This window comes from Chiloscyllium plagiosum, unplaced genomic scaffold (genome assembly GCF_037043375.1).
Source record: "Chiloscyllium plagiosum isolate Xiang-an unplaced genomic scaffold, Cpla_swu_hap1 HiC_scaffold_17, whole genome shotgun sequence".
NCBI classification, from domain to species: domain Eukaryota; kingdom Metazoa; phylum Chordata; class Chondrichthyes; order Orectolobiformes; family Hemiscylliidae; genus Chiloscyllium; species Chiloscyllium plagiosum.
The window spans coordinates 45,720,909-45,739,124 of record NW_028270155.1 but is presented as its reverse complement, the minus strand read 5'-3'; the positions used below and the strand labels follow the sequence as shown (position 1 = coordinate 45,739,124).

The 18,216-nt window shown below is 43.5% G+C and overlaps 1 protein-coding gene across 6 annotated transcripts in view; it reads right to left on the bottom strand.

Annotated features, from left to right (window-relative positions):
* adcy7 (adenylate cyclase 7) overlaps window positions 1-18,216 on the bottom strand; it is a 187,934-nt gene that overhangs the window by 83,821 nt on the left and 85,897 nt on the right. Inside the window, exon 1 of one of the 6 annotated variants that reach the window (XM_043706950.2) lies at window positions 7,221-7,346. The exons of the other annotated variants lie outside the window; for them this stretch is intronic. The gene's annotated coding sequence lies outside the window, so the exon portion shown is untranslated. Of the gene's footprint in view, window positions 1-7,220; window positions 7,347-18,216 lie in introns of those variants that run through there. 6 annotated transcript variants of the gene reach the window in all.

Below are 18,216 nucleotides of genomic sequence, written 5' to 3'. Positions count from 1 at the left end.
TAAGCACTTCGCTCAATCCTTTTGTAGATGTGCTATTGGTTCTAGAGCATAAATCTGGTTAAGACAAGCAAGTGAAACGGGTTATTTTTCAAACAACTTTCCCCAGTTATCTTCTCTGGGTTTCATGTCCAACTGTTTACAGCTCTGTAGGAGGTGGCAGCGCGCCAGTGTCTTACCTAGGTGACTAGTCAACATCAGTCAGTTTACTGAATAGAGGTTGGCAGGCTATTCACACAGTGGGGCATCACAGCTGTTCTAATTCTGCTCTCAGCTGATGTTCACATATTCTGGATTAGTGGTGCTGGAAGAGCACAGCAGTTCAGGCAGCATCCAGGGAGCAGCAAAATCGACATTTCGGGCAAAAGCCCGTCATCAGGAATAAAGGCAGAGAATCTAAAGGGTGGAGAGATAAGCTAGAGGAGGGTGGGGGTGGGGAGAAAGTAGCATAGAGTACAACAGGTGAGTGAGGGAGTGGATGAAGGTGATAGGTCAGAGAGGAGGGTGGAGTGGATAGGTGAAAAAGAAGATAGGCAGGTAGGACAAGTCATGGGGACAGTGCTGAGCTGGAAGTTTGGAACGGGGTTGAGGTGGGGGAAGGGGAAATGAGGAAACTGTTGAAGTCCACATTGATGCCCTGGGGTTGAAGTGTTCCGAGGCGGAAGATGAGGCGTTGTTCCTCCAGGGGTCTTGTGGTGAGGGAGCGGCAGTGGAGGCGGCCCAGGACCTCCATGTCCTTGGCAGAGTGGGAGGGGGGAGTTAAAATGTTGGGCCACAGGGCGGTGTGGTTGATTGGCACTTTACAGCATCGGTCCATACAGAGTGATCAGGAATCAGGAAGTCAAACGTTTTGTTTGTTACCCCACTGCTATGGAGCTGTATTTCAGCATGATGTGTGATTTCACAAAGAAGTAAAATAGCAAATTCCATCTTGAGCACATAGAGATTTCTACACTTGAAATTGTTCACATCATACTCTTAAATTAAGCAAGGATACTAAGTCCAAATATCTCACCTTCCCTCTGCCATTGAAACTCAGGCCTAATGGAGTCCAGAGGTGCATTTTTGAGGAAAACCGAGATGTTTTTAAATTTTTCTGAACAAATCAGCATTATTCTAAACTGGTAGATTTACACCAGTTGCACTTCAACGGATTAAAAAAATCACTTTACAATTCAGAGGTACGGCACAACAAAGCAGATGAAAATGACAATGTGACAGAATTTCTGACCCTCCATGACCACTCTCATCCTGTCTTAGTCTCTTGGAAAACCTGCTGATATATAGAATTACGGTCACACCCTGCTATTGTTACTGACCTTTGGCAATAGTAATAAAGTTTGGCCTTGTTTAGGTAATGTATGTGTCGACAAACTACTTCAGAAGACACAAGTTTCTATGGTTCTTTCAAGTGTCAAATAGCTAATTATCCTAGGACCAGTACATTAAACAATGATGTTTTTGGTTGTGAGTGGACTAATCATTCAATATGGAAGAATGGTTATTAGATCTAAAAATTGATTGTGAACTGTGTTCATTTATTGCCTTTTGTTTCTGTGCACTTCAAAGAAAGTCAGATTATATTCCTCTCTGAAACATATTTCACCTGAGGAGCAAGGAGGCTAACTTCAATGCAGCAGTTTGAATTTCCAAAGATAATGCCGCAGAAACATAGGGTGGACTTTTATGCACAAGAGGCTGGTGCTACTGGTGGACAAGTAGTAGAAGGAAATGCTGCCCATTTCAGGACAGGCTAGACACACAACATTGTGCAGCAATTTGCTGTGCAGAGATGTGGAACCTGATCATTAATTGGCAGGTATGAGGGGGGGAAAAAAAAATCAGAGGGTGTCTGGCATCAGCTGACCGGTTCAGAGGTCCAGGTAATGCATTGCAGACTCTGCTGCAAAGCCCACAGTGCACAGATACTTCCCTGGATCTCCCTCCAAAAGCACTAGGAGACTCTCCAGGCTGACTGAAGAGGCTGCAGGGAAGGCTAGCAGCCATGGAGTCCATAGCAGCCATGCATGGGTCCACAGCAGTCACACTGGGTCCAACGCAATAAAAGGGTCAACTAACCTGCTTCACATTGAAAAGCTGGGGGGCTCCCCAGAGGGCATTGAGCAATGTCTCAGTGCAAGGAGAGGGGTCAGCCAGCCAAGGGCTCATGTTGTTAGCATCAGCAACAGATGTAACTGGAGATCTGGTGGTATGATTGTGTGCCAAATCAGGAAAAATTATAAAATCAACAAAAGGGTGTAAATGTGGATCACTACGAGAGAGATCCCATTATCTAGGATAAGGAGATTAGGTGCCTTTTGAGGCAACAGAAAACCTCCCCGAGTCCCTGCAAAAGAAACTGATTCATGAGGCAACCACTCCTCCTCTGCTGTGTGAAGCCAACACCCAGTGAAACATATGCTGCTGCATTTGGCCTGAGTGGTGCAAGCAGAAGAACTACAACTTGAACATGGTCTGCTCAATAAGCACCTTATGGAACCAGAGAGCTGGCACACTATACCTCTCTCTGGTGGACTTTGCGCATTCAGACATGTGCCACAGGCTACATTTTTAGTGGACATCCCATGTCAATCAAGACCTTTGCTTGCAGTTGCACAGGCTGTGATGCCTGTGAGTGACTTAAGTGTGGTGCTCACAGACGAGATGCACATTGATGGGATGGAATGGAACAGTTCCAAGTCAAACCCTGTGATGTTGACAACAATCTGATCCACAATACGCCATCCAGCCAAATGAGCCAACTAGCCAACTGCCCGCCCCTCCAAGGAGTCAAATGCTGGGGTAAATTACACATTCATATGCAAGTTGTAGTTAGGGGCTACAGACCTGATGTTTATGTATGCACTATGGATTTAAACGCTGATACTCATCTTGTCTGACCAATTTATAAACACCATTCTATTGGCTAGTATGCCCTGGAATGGAAGCTGCATTTTACATACAGTTTAAAGAAACGAAGAATGAATCCAAGACGAGTATATTATACACAAATAAGGACCATGATGAAGGGATTAAATAGAGCTTGTGAAAGTGAGTTACCAATTTATGTTCAGGAATGGGTCAACAGAAAAGCAATGACAGGATTAGAGTGGTGCTGGAAAAGCACAGCAGGTGGAGACTCCCTGCCTTCAGTCCTGAAGCAGGCTTATGCCCGAAACGTCGATTTCCCTGCTCCTCGGATGCTGCTTGACCTGCTGTGCTTTTCCAGCACCATTCTAATCCAGACTCTGATTTCCAGCATCTGCAGTTCTCACCTTTGCCTAGAAAAGCAATGACAGACATTTAAAGGGGATGTAGGTAGGGTTCTAAATGAATACACTACGCAGGTATTCAGGTAGTGATATTCCCATTTATACGCTGCACTTGTCCTTTTAGATGGAAGTGGTCACAGGTTTCAAAGGAGCTGTCTGAAAATCTTTGAATTTGTGCAATGCATCTTACAGACAGTACACACAGTGGCTGCTGAGTGTTGGTGGAGGGAGCAGACATTTGTGGATGCGTGCCAATCAAGTGGGCTGGTTTCTCCTGGATGGTGTCAAGCTTCTTGTGCTGTTGAAGCTGCACCATCCAGCCAAGTGGGGAGTATTCCATCATGCTCCTGACTTTTGTCGAGTAGATGACGGACAGCCTTTGGGGAGTCAGGTGAGTAACTCACTGAAGTATTCCTGACCTCTGACCTGCTCGCGTAGCCAGTGTTTGATTCCAGTTGAGTTTGCGATCAATGGTAATCCTCAGATGTTGATAGTGGGGTTGCAGTGATAGTAACACCATTGAATGTCAAGGAGCAGGGTTTAGATTGCCTTTTGTTGGTGATGGTCATTGCCTAGAATTTGTGTGGCACGAATGTTATTTGCCACTTGCCAGCCCAAGCCTGGATATTGTCCAGATCATATTGCATTTGAACATGGACTGCTTCAGTATCTGAGGAGTTGTGAACGGTGCTGAACATTGTGCAATCATCAGCGAACATACCACGTCTAACCTTGATTCGGAGATGCCAGTGTTGGACTGGGGTGTACAAAGTTAAAAATCACACAACACCAGGTTATAGTCCAACAGGTTTAATTGGAAGCACACTAGCTTTTGGAGCGACCCTCCTTCATCAGGTGATTGTCCTGATGAAGGAGCGTCGCTCCGAAAGCTAGTGTGCTTCCAATTAAACCTGTTGGACTATAACCTGGCGTTGTGTGATTTTTAACTTCTAACCTTATGATGGAGAAAAGGCCACTGATGAAGCAGCTGAAGATGGTTGGGCCTAGGTCATTTCTCTGAGGAACTCCTGCAGAGATGTCTTGGGTTGAGATGACTGACCTCCAACAACCATGACCATCTTCCTACCTGCCAGATACGATTCCAACCAAAGAGTTAGCCCCTCAATACCTATTGATTTTGCTAGGGTTCCTTGATGCCACATTTGGTCAGATGAAACCTTGATATCAAGGGCTGTCACTCTCACCTCACCTCTGGAATTCAGCTCTTTTGTCCATGTTTGAACTAAGGATGTAATGAGGTCAGGAGCGAGATGACCCTGGCAGAAGCAAAACTGGGCATCATTGTGTGGGTTATTGCTGAGCAGGTGCTGCTTGATAGCACAGTTGATGACACCTGCCACACCTACTGATGATCGAGAGTAGACTGATGGGGTACTAATTGGCTGAATTGGATTTGTTCTCTTTTTATATACAGGACAATTTTCCACATTGTCTGGTAGACTACTGGAATAGCTAACTTACTTAAATTACTGGGACAGCTTGGCAAGGGGAGCAGCAAGTTTGAGAGCACAAGCCTTCAGTACTATTGCTGGCTAAGTTATCAGGGCACATAGCCGTTTCAGCGTCCAGTGCCTCCAACCATTTCTTGATATCACATGGAGTGAATCGAATGGTCTGAAGACCACTAGAGGCAGCCAAGATGGATCATCCACTCAGCACTTCTGGCTGAAGATTGCTGCACTCTTCCTTCATTGGGGATATTTGTGGAGCCTCCTCCTCCTCCAGTGAGTTAACATTCCACCACCATTCACAACAGGATGTGGCAAGATTGCAGAGCTTAGATCAGATCTGTTGGTTATGAGATCACTTAGCTTGATCACTTGTTTGGAATGCAAGTAGTCCTGTCTGGTAGCTTCATCAGGTGGACACCTCATTTTCAAGTATGCTTGGTGCTGCTCCTGACATGTGCTCCAGCACTCTCCAATGAACTAAGGTTGATCCCCTGGCTTGATGGCAATGGTTGAATGAGGGATATGCTGAGCCATGAGGTTGCAGGTTGTGGAGTACAATTCTGCTGCTGTTGATGACCCATGGTGTCTCATGGATGCCCAGTTTGGAGTTATTAGTTTGAAGTCTATTCCACTGAGCACAACACGATAGAGGTTATTCTCAGTGTGAAGGTTGGACTTCATCTCCACAAGTACTGTGTGGTGGTCCCCCTTACCAATACTGTCATGGACAGATGCATCTGCAGCTGGCAGGTTGGTATGGATGAGGTCATGCATGTTTTCCCTCTTGTTTGTTTCCTCACTACCTGCTACAGACCCAGCAGCTATTTCCTTTACAGCCTGACCAGCTTGATCAGTAGTGCAGCTGCTGAGCAACTCTTGGTGATGGACTTTGAAGTTCCCCTATCCAGAGTATATTCTGCACCCTCGCCACCTTCAGTGCTTCCTCCAATGTTGTTCAACATGGAGGAATATCAATTAATCAGCAGAGGACGGTACATGGTAATCAGCAGGCAGTTTCCTGAAGTCATAAGAGTTTGAGGTCTGGAGTCAGTGTTGAGGACTTCTAGGACAACTCCCTCCCAATTGAATGTGACTGTGTTGCTATCTCTAATAGGTCTGTCTTGCCGGTAGCATAGGACATATCCAGGGATATTGATGGTGTGTGGGACACTGCCTGTAAGGTCTGATTCAAAGAGTATGGCTAGGTCAAGCTGTTGCTCTCCCAAATGGTAGACATTATCTTTTCTGCCATTATCTTTTCTAGTGACCAGGTCAATGACAGGTGATCTGTCTGGTTTCATTTCATTGAAACTTTGCAGTGGTTGATCCAACTGAATGGCTTGCATAGAGCAATTCAGAGAGTGAACCACATTGCTGTGGATCTGGAGTCACACGTAGGCTAGACCAGGTGATGATGGCAGATTTCCATCCCAATGAGATTTTCCGACAACCAGCAATGGTTTCATGGTTTAATTCTGGACTTTTTAAAATTGAATTCAAATTCCACCATCTACCACAGTGGATTTCAAACCCAGGTTCCAGAATGTTAGCTGAGTTTCTGGATTAATTATCTAATGATAATACCACATGACCTAACATACGAGGAATGTTTGAGGGCTCTGGGTTTATACTTGACGGAGTTTTGAAGAATGAGGGGAGGATCTAATTGAACCATACAGAATACTGAATGGCCTGGACAGAGTGGATGCTGGGAAGATGTTTCCATTGATAGGAGAGACTAGGATCCGAGGGCACAACCTTTAAGTAAAGGGAAGACCTTTTAGAACGAAGATAAGGAGAAATTTTTTCAGCCAGGCAGTGGTGAATCAATGGAATTCATTGCCACAGAAGGCTGTGGAGGCCAGGTCATTGAATATATTTAAGATTGAGATGGATAGGTTTTTGAGTATCAAGGGTCATGGGGAGAAAGCGGGAGAAAGGGGTTGAGAAACGTATCAATCGTGATTGAATGGCAGAGCAAAATCGATGGACTTAATGGCCTAATTTCTGCTCCTATGTCTTATAGGCCATCACCTCCCCTAATTTGTGGTCAGACTGGAACAAGTAAGAAATACAATCTGAAAAGTTAGCAAAGTCTGATAGTTCAAAAGACAGTCTTTGTTCTAGTTTGGAAAATATAATTTGTGCTTTCAATTTTAAAATAACTATCCTGTATTATGAAGTTAAATCAGGGGAGATAGGTTAAAAGCACAGCATAGTATTTAAGCACTGAAAAGCAAAATTGCATTTAATTTTCAAACAATAAAACAAAGTAAACAAGTCAGAGTAAATAAGAAAGCCATTTAACCCTATGCCATGTTAATATACAGCAAATTTGTTCTGATTATTCTTCAAGACATTGCCCAGAGTTTTCCTCTTGCAATTAACATGATTAACTTCCTATTCCATTTGTCATTAAGAACAATGCTTGCGTATATTAAATGTCAGATTCAACGAATATGTTCATAAAAAAACTTACTTCAGAACTTTTGACTTCGATAACTTCAGACCTTAATTACGTCCCATTTACATTTTAAACTTGGGTGCGCAGGAGCGTGTCCAGGAAATGTGCAACAGGCCAGAACTTCCTGCGTGCACCCTTCAATGAAAAACAACTTGTGGCAGGGTTCCACTCCCAGCATGTTCACTTGGTATTAACTCCTTAATGAACCAGCACGTGACCAGCATTCCCTGGTCTCAATTTAAAATAATACTATCCAATACACTAATCACCAACCACATGGAGCCTATTTCATTTCTGAATATGAAATAAAAATAAACAGCTGAGACATGTGATCCAAATATTTAGTTGCAAGGTATCTGCATGTGCACTTTCATCTCTACGTGCCTTTGTTGGTGAAGGACAAAGAGAGTGAAAGTGGTTTTGATTCTTGTGAGGGTTTCATTTCTTTGAAGGCTGAATTTAGATGTCTGTTCAGTATGTAGGTGACGCATTTATTAGTATTACGCGCGTACATACAAAATGCCTTGTCCTAGAAGCTGAGGTGGCAAAAGCTGTGTTGCTATGGCCATTATTTGTGGTCAGTCAGGAATTCCTACCAGACAACGCTGTTTTAAATCACCTGCAATCTTGGCTTTGTTTTGCATCTTCTTGCCATTCATCTGTGAATGTTTCCCCCAACTTTCACCATCTGAACTGCAACAAGTGCTTCTGCTCTTTGAATATCCTTTCATTGCCTCACTAAATACCACCAGATATTATATCGTCCAAAAGATCTCTACTTAACTCTATAATCAGTTTGGAGACTATCCTGCTCATTACCTGCCTCTCTGCGATTAAAGTGTTTCTTGTCTATCCCAGTTCCTATGTCATTCACCCTCCACGGTCCCTTGTTTTTTTCTGGTGAGGGATTAACTGACCATCCAGTATTTTCTATTCTCCAATTATATTTTGAATTACCAGTTCTTTTTCAATTCATCAGTAATGAACTACAAGTGTGAGTTGTTACTTGAGGAAGAGTGAGTATTTATGGATTCAGACTAACAACAATCTGCATTTTGGGATGAAACATCATGAGAGGCTACCAAATTAGGTTACATATTCACAGCAAGTGCTATGAAAATGACTGCAGAAAAAAAATTAGAAAAGAAACCAAAGGATAATAGGCTTACATTTAATTGTGTTTTTATTTGACCACAAGATGCCCCACATCATTTAATTCAATGCAGTACATCTGAAGTGTAGTCATTTTATATTGTAGGAATCTTGGCAACCAATTTGCTCAGAGCATGGCCTCAGAATGAGATTTTTTGACCTGATAATAGGTTTTAATGATTTTGGGAGAAGGTTAACTGTTAGCAGAGAGAGCAAGCCCCATATTCTTCTTTGAATAACAACAAAGATTTTACCAAAGGTTAGCTGGATATACCTGACTCTACAATTGTTCATATCTGTGCATCTACAAGTGAGCTTTTCTCAAGAAGGTGCATAATGAATATGAAATTTCAATTGCATTTATTAGTTTAGATTAGATTCCTTACAGTGTGGAAACAGGCCCTTAGGCCCAACACGTCTACACCGACCCTCCGAAGAGTAACCCACCCAGATCCATTTCCCTCTAACTAATGCACCTAGCACTATGGGCAATTTAGCATGGCCAATTCACCTGACCTGCACATCTTTGGACTGTGGGAGGACACCAGAGCACCCGGAGCAAACCCACGCAGACACAGGGAGAATGTGCAAACTCCACACAGAGTTGCTCGAGGATCCCAGGAATCGAACCTGGGATTCTGGTGCTGTGAGGCAGCAGTGCTAACCACTGAGCCACCATGCCACCTACACTAAAGATCAATATTTAAAATTAGGCTGAACTTATAAGTATCTTCTTTGCCTGTGTCCGTTTTATCAAGTACTATGGATGGTATCTCTCGGAGGTCCAGAAAGCTTTCTTGATGCTCTTGCTAAACCTGCCTCATTAACAACTTAGTCAAGCTTGTGTTGCTGGGAAAGCACAGCAGGTTGGGCAACATCTGAGGAGCAGGAGAATCAATGTTTCGGGCATCAGAATCCTGCTTATGCCTGCAATGTTGATTCGCCTGCTCCTTGGATGCTGCCTGATCTGCTGTGCTTTCCCAGCAACACATGCTCGACTCTGATCTCCAGCATCTGCAGTCCTCATTTTCTCCTCATTAACTACTTAGCCTATACCTATATAGCCCTGCCCTATAGTCTGCTTCTAGCCCTAATCCACAATCACCATAACCAGAGAAACCCATCACTGCCAGGATATACTAGAACTGACCAGCATCCCAGCCATCGACACCATCTTTAAAAAGCTACTGTGCATCCAGACAAAGGGCTGTCCATCAGAGCTGCTGTCCACATCCAGTGGCATTTACCCTAGACATGGTAGACAAGGGAACACTGGCATCTCACTCTGCAGGCAGGGAACTGGAGGCCCTTCTGATTAGATCAAAGAGGCAGAACACCCTTCTCATCCAGGACCAGCAAAGAAAGACATGACATGAGTACATGGCAGCCTGGTCTGAGGTTACCATCCACAAGAGTGCAGTCTCAGCTGTCTGGTGGAATGTCCAGCAATACAGGATGAAGGGGTAGCCATGGGCACCTGCATGGGCCCCAGCTGTACCTGTCTCTTTGTTGGCTACGTAGAACAGTCTATCTTCCGTAGTTACACCGGCACCACTCCCCACCTCTTCCTCCACTACATTGACGACAGCATCGGAGCCACTTCGTGCTCCCACAAGGAGGTTGAGCAGTCCATCAACTTCACCAACACATTTCACCCCGACCTTAAACTCACATGGACCATCTCTGACACCTCCCTCCCCTTCCTGGACATATCCATCTCCATCAATGACTACCGACTTAACACTGACATTTTTTACAAACCCACCAACTCCCACAGCTACCTGGATTACACCTCTTCCCACCCTATCCCCTGCAAAAATGCCATCCCATATTCCCAAGATGCCCTCCAACACATCTCATCCATGTCCCGCACCTCTGCCCTCAAACCCCACCCCTCCAACTGCAACAAGGTCAGACCCCCCGCCCCCCACCCTCCGGTCCTCACCTTCTACCCTATCAACATCCGCATAAACCGCAAAGTCCACCAACATTTCCGCCACCTCCAAACGGACCCCACCACCAGGGACATATTTCCCTCCCTACCCCTTTCCACTTTCTGCAAAGACCGTTCCCTCCGTGACTACCTGGTCAGGTCCACGCTCCCCAACAACTCACCCTCCCATCCTGGCACCTTCCCCTGCCACACAGGAATTGCAAAATCTGCGCCCACTCCTCCCCCCTCACCTCCATCTAAGGCCCCAAAGGAGACTTCCACATCCAAAGTTTCACCTGCACATCCACCAATGTCATTTATTGTATCCGGTGCTCCCGATGCAGCCTCCTTTACACTGGGGAGACTGGACGCCTCCTAGCAGAGCGCTTTAGGGAACATCTCCGGGACACCCGCACCAATCAACCCTACTGCCCCATGGCCGAACATTTCAACTTCCCCTCCCACTCTGCCGAGGGGATGAAGGTCCTGGGCCTCCTCCATCGCCACTCCGTCACCACCAGATGCCTGTAGGAAGAACACCTCATCTTCGGCCTCGGAACATTTCAACCCCAGGGCATCAATGTGGACTTCACCAGTTTCCTCATTTCCCCTCCCCCCATCTCACCCCAGTTCCAACCTTCCAGCTCAGCACCATCCTCATGACCTGTCCTACCTGCCATCCAATCTTCCTTCCCACTTATCCGCTCCACCCTCCTATCCGATTTACCATCTTCATCCCCACCTCCATCCACCTATTGCACTCTTGGCTACTTCTCCCCAGGCCCACCCACTTCCCATTTATCTCTCCAACCCAGAGGCTCCCTGCCTCATTCCTAATGAAGGGCTTTTGCCCGAAATGTCAATTTTCCTGCTCCTCAGATGCTGCCGACCTGCTGTGCTTTTCCAGCACCACTCTAATCTAGACTCTGATTTCCAGCATCTGCAGTCCTCACTTTTGCCTAATATAGGATAAAAGTTAATTACCTCGCCCAATCTGCCAAACTAAGTGCCACCATCTGCTTTCCGATACCTCTCACTAATGCTCTTTCTGCTATTTTACCAACCTCACACCTAGGCTCATGCTCTGTCACTCTCACTATTACTTGCAACACCTTCTTTCACACTGTTCACCACATAACCCACTCCTGAAACCAATAACGATACACTGTCGTAGAGGTCACCGATCAATGGCAGATGGAACCTAACCCTGATAAACCGGAGGTGATACACTTTGGAAGAAGTAACAAGACAAGGGAGTACTCTATAAATGGGTGGACTCGAGAAAGTTTTCTAGATTACAGATGTGGTTAATCGGTTAAACCGGTAATCAGGATGGTTGAGAAGCCATACAAGACACTTGCCCTTATCAACTAGGCGAAAGTGAGGACTGCAGATGCTGGAGATCAGAGTCAAGCTTAGAATGCTCCTGGAAAAGCACAGCAGGTCAGGCAGCATCTGAGGAGCAGGAAAATCAACGTTTCGAGCAGGAGCCTTTCATCAGGGATCCTAATGAAGGGCTCCTGCCCGAAACGTCGATTTTCCTACCCCTAGGATGCTGTCTGGCCTGCTGTGCTTTTCCAGCACAACTCTAATCTTGACTTGTCCTTATCAGCCATGGACATAGATTATAATAGCAGTGAGGTTATGTTGGGCATGTACAAAGCTTTGGTTAGATCGTGGAGTGTGCAGTGCTGGTCACTGTACTTTAAGGAGGATGGGCTATACAGAAAGGGCAGCAAAAAGGATTCACCAGGATTGCCTGGGATGGAGCATTTTAATGAAGAAGTGAGGCTGGATAGGCTCAGGTTATTTTCTTTAGAGCAGAGAAGGCTGGAAGGGATCCTGAAAGAGATAAGATTATGAGGGGCATGGGCAGGGTGAATTTAAAGCGGTTATGATATGGAGTTGCTGGTGTTGGACTGGAGTGGACAATGTTAAAAATCACACAACATAAGGAGATAGTCCAACAGGTTTATTTGAAAGTACTAGCTTTCAGAGCGTTGCTTCTTCGTCAGGTAACTAGCATGATCATAAGACCAGAATTTATGGCAAAAGATCAGTGTCATGCAATTAAAATGATATATTGAACAAACCTAGAAAGCAGTTGTTCATGGAGTCATAGAGTTACAGCATGGAAACAGACCTTTCGATCCAAACAGTACATGCCAACCATGTTCCCAAACCAAACTTCTCCCACCTGCCTGTGTTTGGCCCATATCCCTCCAAACCTTCCCTATTCCTGTACGCATCCAGATGTCTTTTAGGGGAGGAGGTTTACTCAGGAGGAAACCTGTTGAGGAAAACAATTTTTCATTCAGAGGTTACCAGTAATGCTCTACTTGAGAGGACAGTTGAGGAAGGAAATCTCATAACCTTTAGAAAGTACATGGATAAGCATTTGGAATGTCATAACATTCGAGGTTATGGGCCAAGTGAGAGGAAGCAGGTTTGGTGGAGACAGATTGGTGCAGACTTCAGGGTCTAGAGGTCCTCTTCTATGACCCACGTATAGCAAAGTAAAAGCTGTGTCACCCCATAAGACATGCCTCTCTCTCATTCCAAAAGGAAAACACCCCCAGTTGGGCAAAAAGAGTCAAACCAGATGGTGGGCTGCTTCACATTCAATGTCACAACCCTTATGAGGAGAGGATGCTGACCCTGACTGGCCCAAGTAGCTGACAGACCATACCCAAGCCCCTGGACTGGTTTTCAGAGATCTCTCTTGACATACTGTGTGAAAGGGCCCTGGCTAAAGGCTGTGTCCCTTGAGCGAGAATGACTGATGACCATGACAACACTCATAGCGGTGTGTGGCACGGCAGTATTCAGAGCCTGGTATCTCTGGCTGAGGGGTAAAGCACAAAAAGAAAAGGCAAGGATGTTCAATGATGCTTCATCTAAGCTCAAAGTGAGTAAGCACTAAGAGAACAAGCAAAGAGCCCAGAGATGCAGCCTGGTCCAGTCATGAACTGAATGCAAGTCCCTGAGCACATGCTGTCCTCACTGAAGCAAGGACAATGATAGTTACTAATACAGCACTGAAGTGGGGAGGTGTACAGTAACTGGATCAGCAATGTGCTGTGAAGGCACTTAGAGGCTGTCACATGTCAAATGCCAATGCCAATGTCTATGGATACAAGGTGTGTGTGGTTTGTGCCCATTGAGCATACCCCAAGCTGTTGTTACCGAGTGTTCAACGCGCAGGTCCTTGGAGCAAGTGGGGAGCTGAAGTAGTTCCATGTTGAGAATTCCATGTTGAGAATTCTCAGCATCGAGTTTACTCACTGTGAATAGTAATGGTATCATAGAAAGCTGCAAATGAATGAGGCGAAATCTGTAATTAATTAAGTTGTTAACAAGCAATAATCCCCCTCATGACGGCACTCACTGCTGCCTAGTGAGAATCACGCTTCAATGCCCAAAACGTAGTTAAGAGATCTTTTAACCAGTTGTAGCAAATTGTTCCCAATGTCAAGACAGGCCTCACTAGACAGTTCGCACATTCTACTACATTTCCTGCAATAGCCCACATCGTTCACGCTCCTATGAGATTCCACCCAAGATCTTTACCAGTCTTTCAAGATGCATTCAAATCAGTCATCTTCATGAACTGTCATCATAAAAATTGATCCAATTTTGAAAACTGGAAAGAACGTTCAGCAACAAATAACACAATAGGAAACGCTGTTAAGAAATAGCACTCTGAATAATTGCCAGGTTAAATAACTACATTTTCCAGATAACAGACGCAGCTAATTGCATTGATACAGGACTATGCAGCCATGAAATGCAAGTTCCTCGAGAAGAGGAAATGAATAGAAACTCTATTACAAAAATCAATGCAATCAGGAATTATATTTACTCTCCCAACTTTAGCTAATGCTATAATTATGTTGTAATTAATTAGTGTACAGGCCACATTTCTCAAAAATGGTGTTCATGTAAAATCTCCAGTTAGGAAATATGTGAAAAAAAAGTGCAATTAAAAAGGATGCTGAAATTATAACTTAGGTTACTGTTCATGCGATTACAGTTAGTTCAAGCCTTAAAACAGCACCTGGTCTGACTGAGCCCATTTTCCTTATTCTTTCATTCAAATCAAGGGAAATAGTTTAAATAATGATTTAGACTGTAGCCAATTGTGCAATGGCAGAAATTTTCTAATGCAATGTTAATGCAAGTCGAGCCAAAAAAAAAAGGCAGGAAGTAAATGGGGTCAGAGAGTCCAGAGCTACAGGGCATAGGTTTAGGGTGAGAGGAGAAAGATGTAAAAGAGACCAAAGGGGCAACTTTTTCACGCAGAGGGTGGTACGTGTATGGAATGAGCTGCCAGAGAATGTGGTGGAGGCTGGTACAATTGCAACATTTAAAAGGCATTTGGATGGGTATATGAATAGGAAGGGTTTGGAGGGATATGGGCCGGTGCTGAAAGGTGGACTAGATTGGGTTGGGATATCTGGTCAGCATGGACAGGTTGGACCGAAGGGTCTGTTTCTATGCTGTACATCTCTATGACTCTATAAAAGCAGGGAAATGGTATATGAATATGTCAGTCCACTATGCTGTACACACTGGTGCTCAGGATGATGGTTTCTGCCAGACAGTTTATACATAGAAAACTAGAGTCTACATGAATAAAACGGCTTCCTAATCTAACCAAAAGAATGCCTTTTAGTTAAGTATATATAGTTTATTGCATGTCAGCAACTAGTTACAGGTTACGTTGATATGATCCACGTTGTTACTGACACTTTGAGGAGGGTCCAATGTTAGATCTCCCTCTTTAGAGATCTTAAACTGCTCTGCCCGCAGGTTCATATGATACTATCATAGTGGGTGGTGCTTATAGCATTGTTTAGTATTAACCCTTTCAGATCCATGTTAAAAAATGCTATTACATTTAAACCTTGCAAGTTCCAGCAAGTAAACTCAAAATATAATTTTAGTGAAGCAGGAATGAGAAGAAATGTCTGATGCATTCACTGGAAGACCAAATGAGTATTAAATAGGCTCATAAAAAAGGAAGTTACTTGAAGAAATCAATGTATTTTAGGTTTCTGTTTGGATAGAAATGGAAAACTTATTTTTAAAACATAAAAAAGGTTTTGATTTACAAAGTGAATAAATGTGATTTGACTTTAGCTTTTGTGCTTAAACATAACCATAAACATAAACAAAGCAGGACACATCAATAATTGGGCTAAAATGTATTGACAGGCATATTTTTTTAAAATTGTTGTGGCATACATCAAGATTCTACCCTCCTCTCTTATACTATCTACAGTGTTTTAGTGCTTTTAAGAAAGAATGCAAACTTCAAACATATATGAAAGAACTGAAGTGAATTATGTGCCTTTTGTACAACTAAAGCACAAACAATACCTTAAATAAAAATAGTGAAGTCTGGAAAAACTCAGTAAGTGTGGAGAGAGAAAAACAGATTTGAGGGTCCCCAAGGTTCACAGCATACAAGAAGTGCGGAAACGCACTCAGTGGATCATTCAGAAGTCTGAGGTGCAGAAAAAGACCCTTTGGTCCATTCAGTCAAAAGCAAGCATCTAACTATTCTAACCAGCACTGGTCCCACAGGTTTGTATGCCTTAGCATAAGTGCAGATCTAAATACAACAAAAATGTTACAACGCTTTCTGTTTCTACCTCTCTTACAAGCACATGTCCATCACTCCTGGTGAAAACATTTTTCCTCACGTGCTTCTAAACCTCCTGCCCCTTCCCTTCAACCTATGCCCCCCGCCCTGGTCATTGCTTCCCTCCATCAATGGGGAAAACATCCTCTAGACTAGTCTGGGCTCTGCATAATTTTACACATCTAAATGATGTCCCCCCAAGTCACCAAGGAACTTATCAAGAAGGCATCGTGAGGAGTCTTCGAGGTTAGCACACAATGGATGCCAACGTCTGTAGATTTGGGTACACATGCCTGGTACTCATGGACCATGTCCCAAGATGTTAGTGCCTGGTCTCCAACATGGAGGTTACTTGGAGCATGCAACAACTCCAACCCACCAAGCACCCATCTCTGGTTTCCATGTCAACTTTACACAATATCTAGTTTGTTGGGAGAGTTTGGTAAGATTGCAACCGAAATATTAATGAGATAATTGAGTCATCGACGAGACCCTTAAACTTGCAGCTGCCCAGTGAGACTTCATGATTGTGAGAAGCATTAACTATCAGGAAGAATTATCTTTACAGCGTGACGCATCTGATTTCTCAATGCTGCCATGCATCTCGCCATAGCCCTATATATTGTAGCCCGATATGATTGGGTCCAGTTTTTTTAAAATTCATTCATGGATATAGATGTCGCTGGCCAGGCCAGCATTTATTACTGATCTCTAATTGCCCAGGGACAGTTAAGAGCCAATCACATTGCAAGAGGTCTGGAGTCATGTGGAGACCAGACCAGGTAAAGCTGGTAGTTCCTTCCCCCGAAGACATTAGTGAACTAGATGAGTTTCTAACAATGCACAATAGATTCATGGTCATCATTCCAGATTTTTATCGAATTAAAATTGCACTATCTGCTGTGGCAGGATTTGAACCTGCATTCGCAGAACATGAGCTGGGTCTCTAGATTAACAATCCAGCAATAATACCACTAGGACATCACATCCCCCAAACATATTTATATATTTAAACAAAGAATTGAAAACAAGTTGATGTCTATCTTTCAACTGTGGTGAACTTTAAAATATCGCTTGATGTCCTAGATTTAAAGAGAAGTGGAAGAATTTAAAGGGGGCAGCTAATAAAGCCTGTAAGATCCTGAGGTTTATAAAGTAGGAACAAAAAGAACAAATTTCAGGAAAGTTTTGCTACACTCATGAAAAACACCAGGTCAGCCATAGTCTCCAATTCTGAACACCATGCTTTCAAAAGGATATTTTTTTTAAACCTTGGTACAGATATACTAGAACCATTCCAACAATAAGGGATTACAGTTTTATGGATAGACTGGAGGAGCTGGAATTGTTTTCCCTTAAGCAGAGAAAAAGATTTTTTGAGAAGATTAAAACCATAAAAAGAGTTTAGATAGTAAATAAAGAGAACTCATTTCCAAAAGCAGATGCCGAAAATGACTGACAGAAGAACCAGATGCAACATCAAGAGAAGCTTTTTCCAGTTAAAGAGAAGTTATGATTTGGAACATACTGCCAGACAGGGTGACAGATACAAATTCAATAGTAGCCTTCAGAAAGGGAATTGGGCTAAAAAATTAAAGAGAAAAAATGCAGGGTAGCAGGAAAGAATCAAGAATAGGACTAATTGGATCCCTTTCTGCAAAAAGCTAGTAAAGTCTTGACCAACCAAATGGGCTTCATAAATCCTGTGGTATTCGATGATTCTTTGAGGATTAAGGTGCTAAGAGACAGTATAAGTCAGCAATGACTGGAAAGATGAGTTTGGGACATTTAATGTGGGATACCAATCAAGGTTTTAAAGTTTACAATGCAAGGAGAATACCCAGGTGGCCAGGAGGATACTAGCACAGTTGAGACTGGAGTTGTGAAAGGCAGCAATAAGTGCTTCACCAGCAAAGGGGTTGTGATAAGGCTAAGGTAGGCTATGTTGAAAAAGATGGAAGAGGGAATGATGGAGAACTATGGTGTCAGATTCTCAGTTCAGTGTCATATAGTTCAAGCCTAATGGACTGATGGGCATAAATTCAGAAAATGCTCGGAGAACAATTTATGTTTGTTATGGAGTGTATTCAACACTGTATTCTGCATAAATACATTATAAGGTTTACAAGGATGCAACATAGACTTGGTCCAAGGAAACAAACCACAGTGCGTCAGCACATTGAAGGTAGGAGAAAAATTAGTTATCATATAATAATTAATGTTTAATCAAGGAAGGAAAAACTTCAAAAACACAGTTGATCAGCTAGAGAACAAAATAC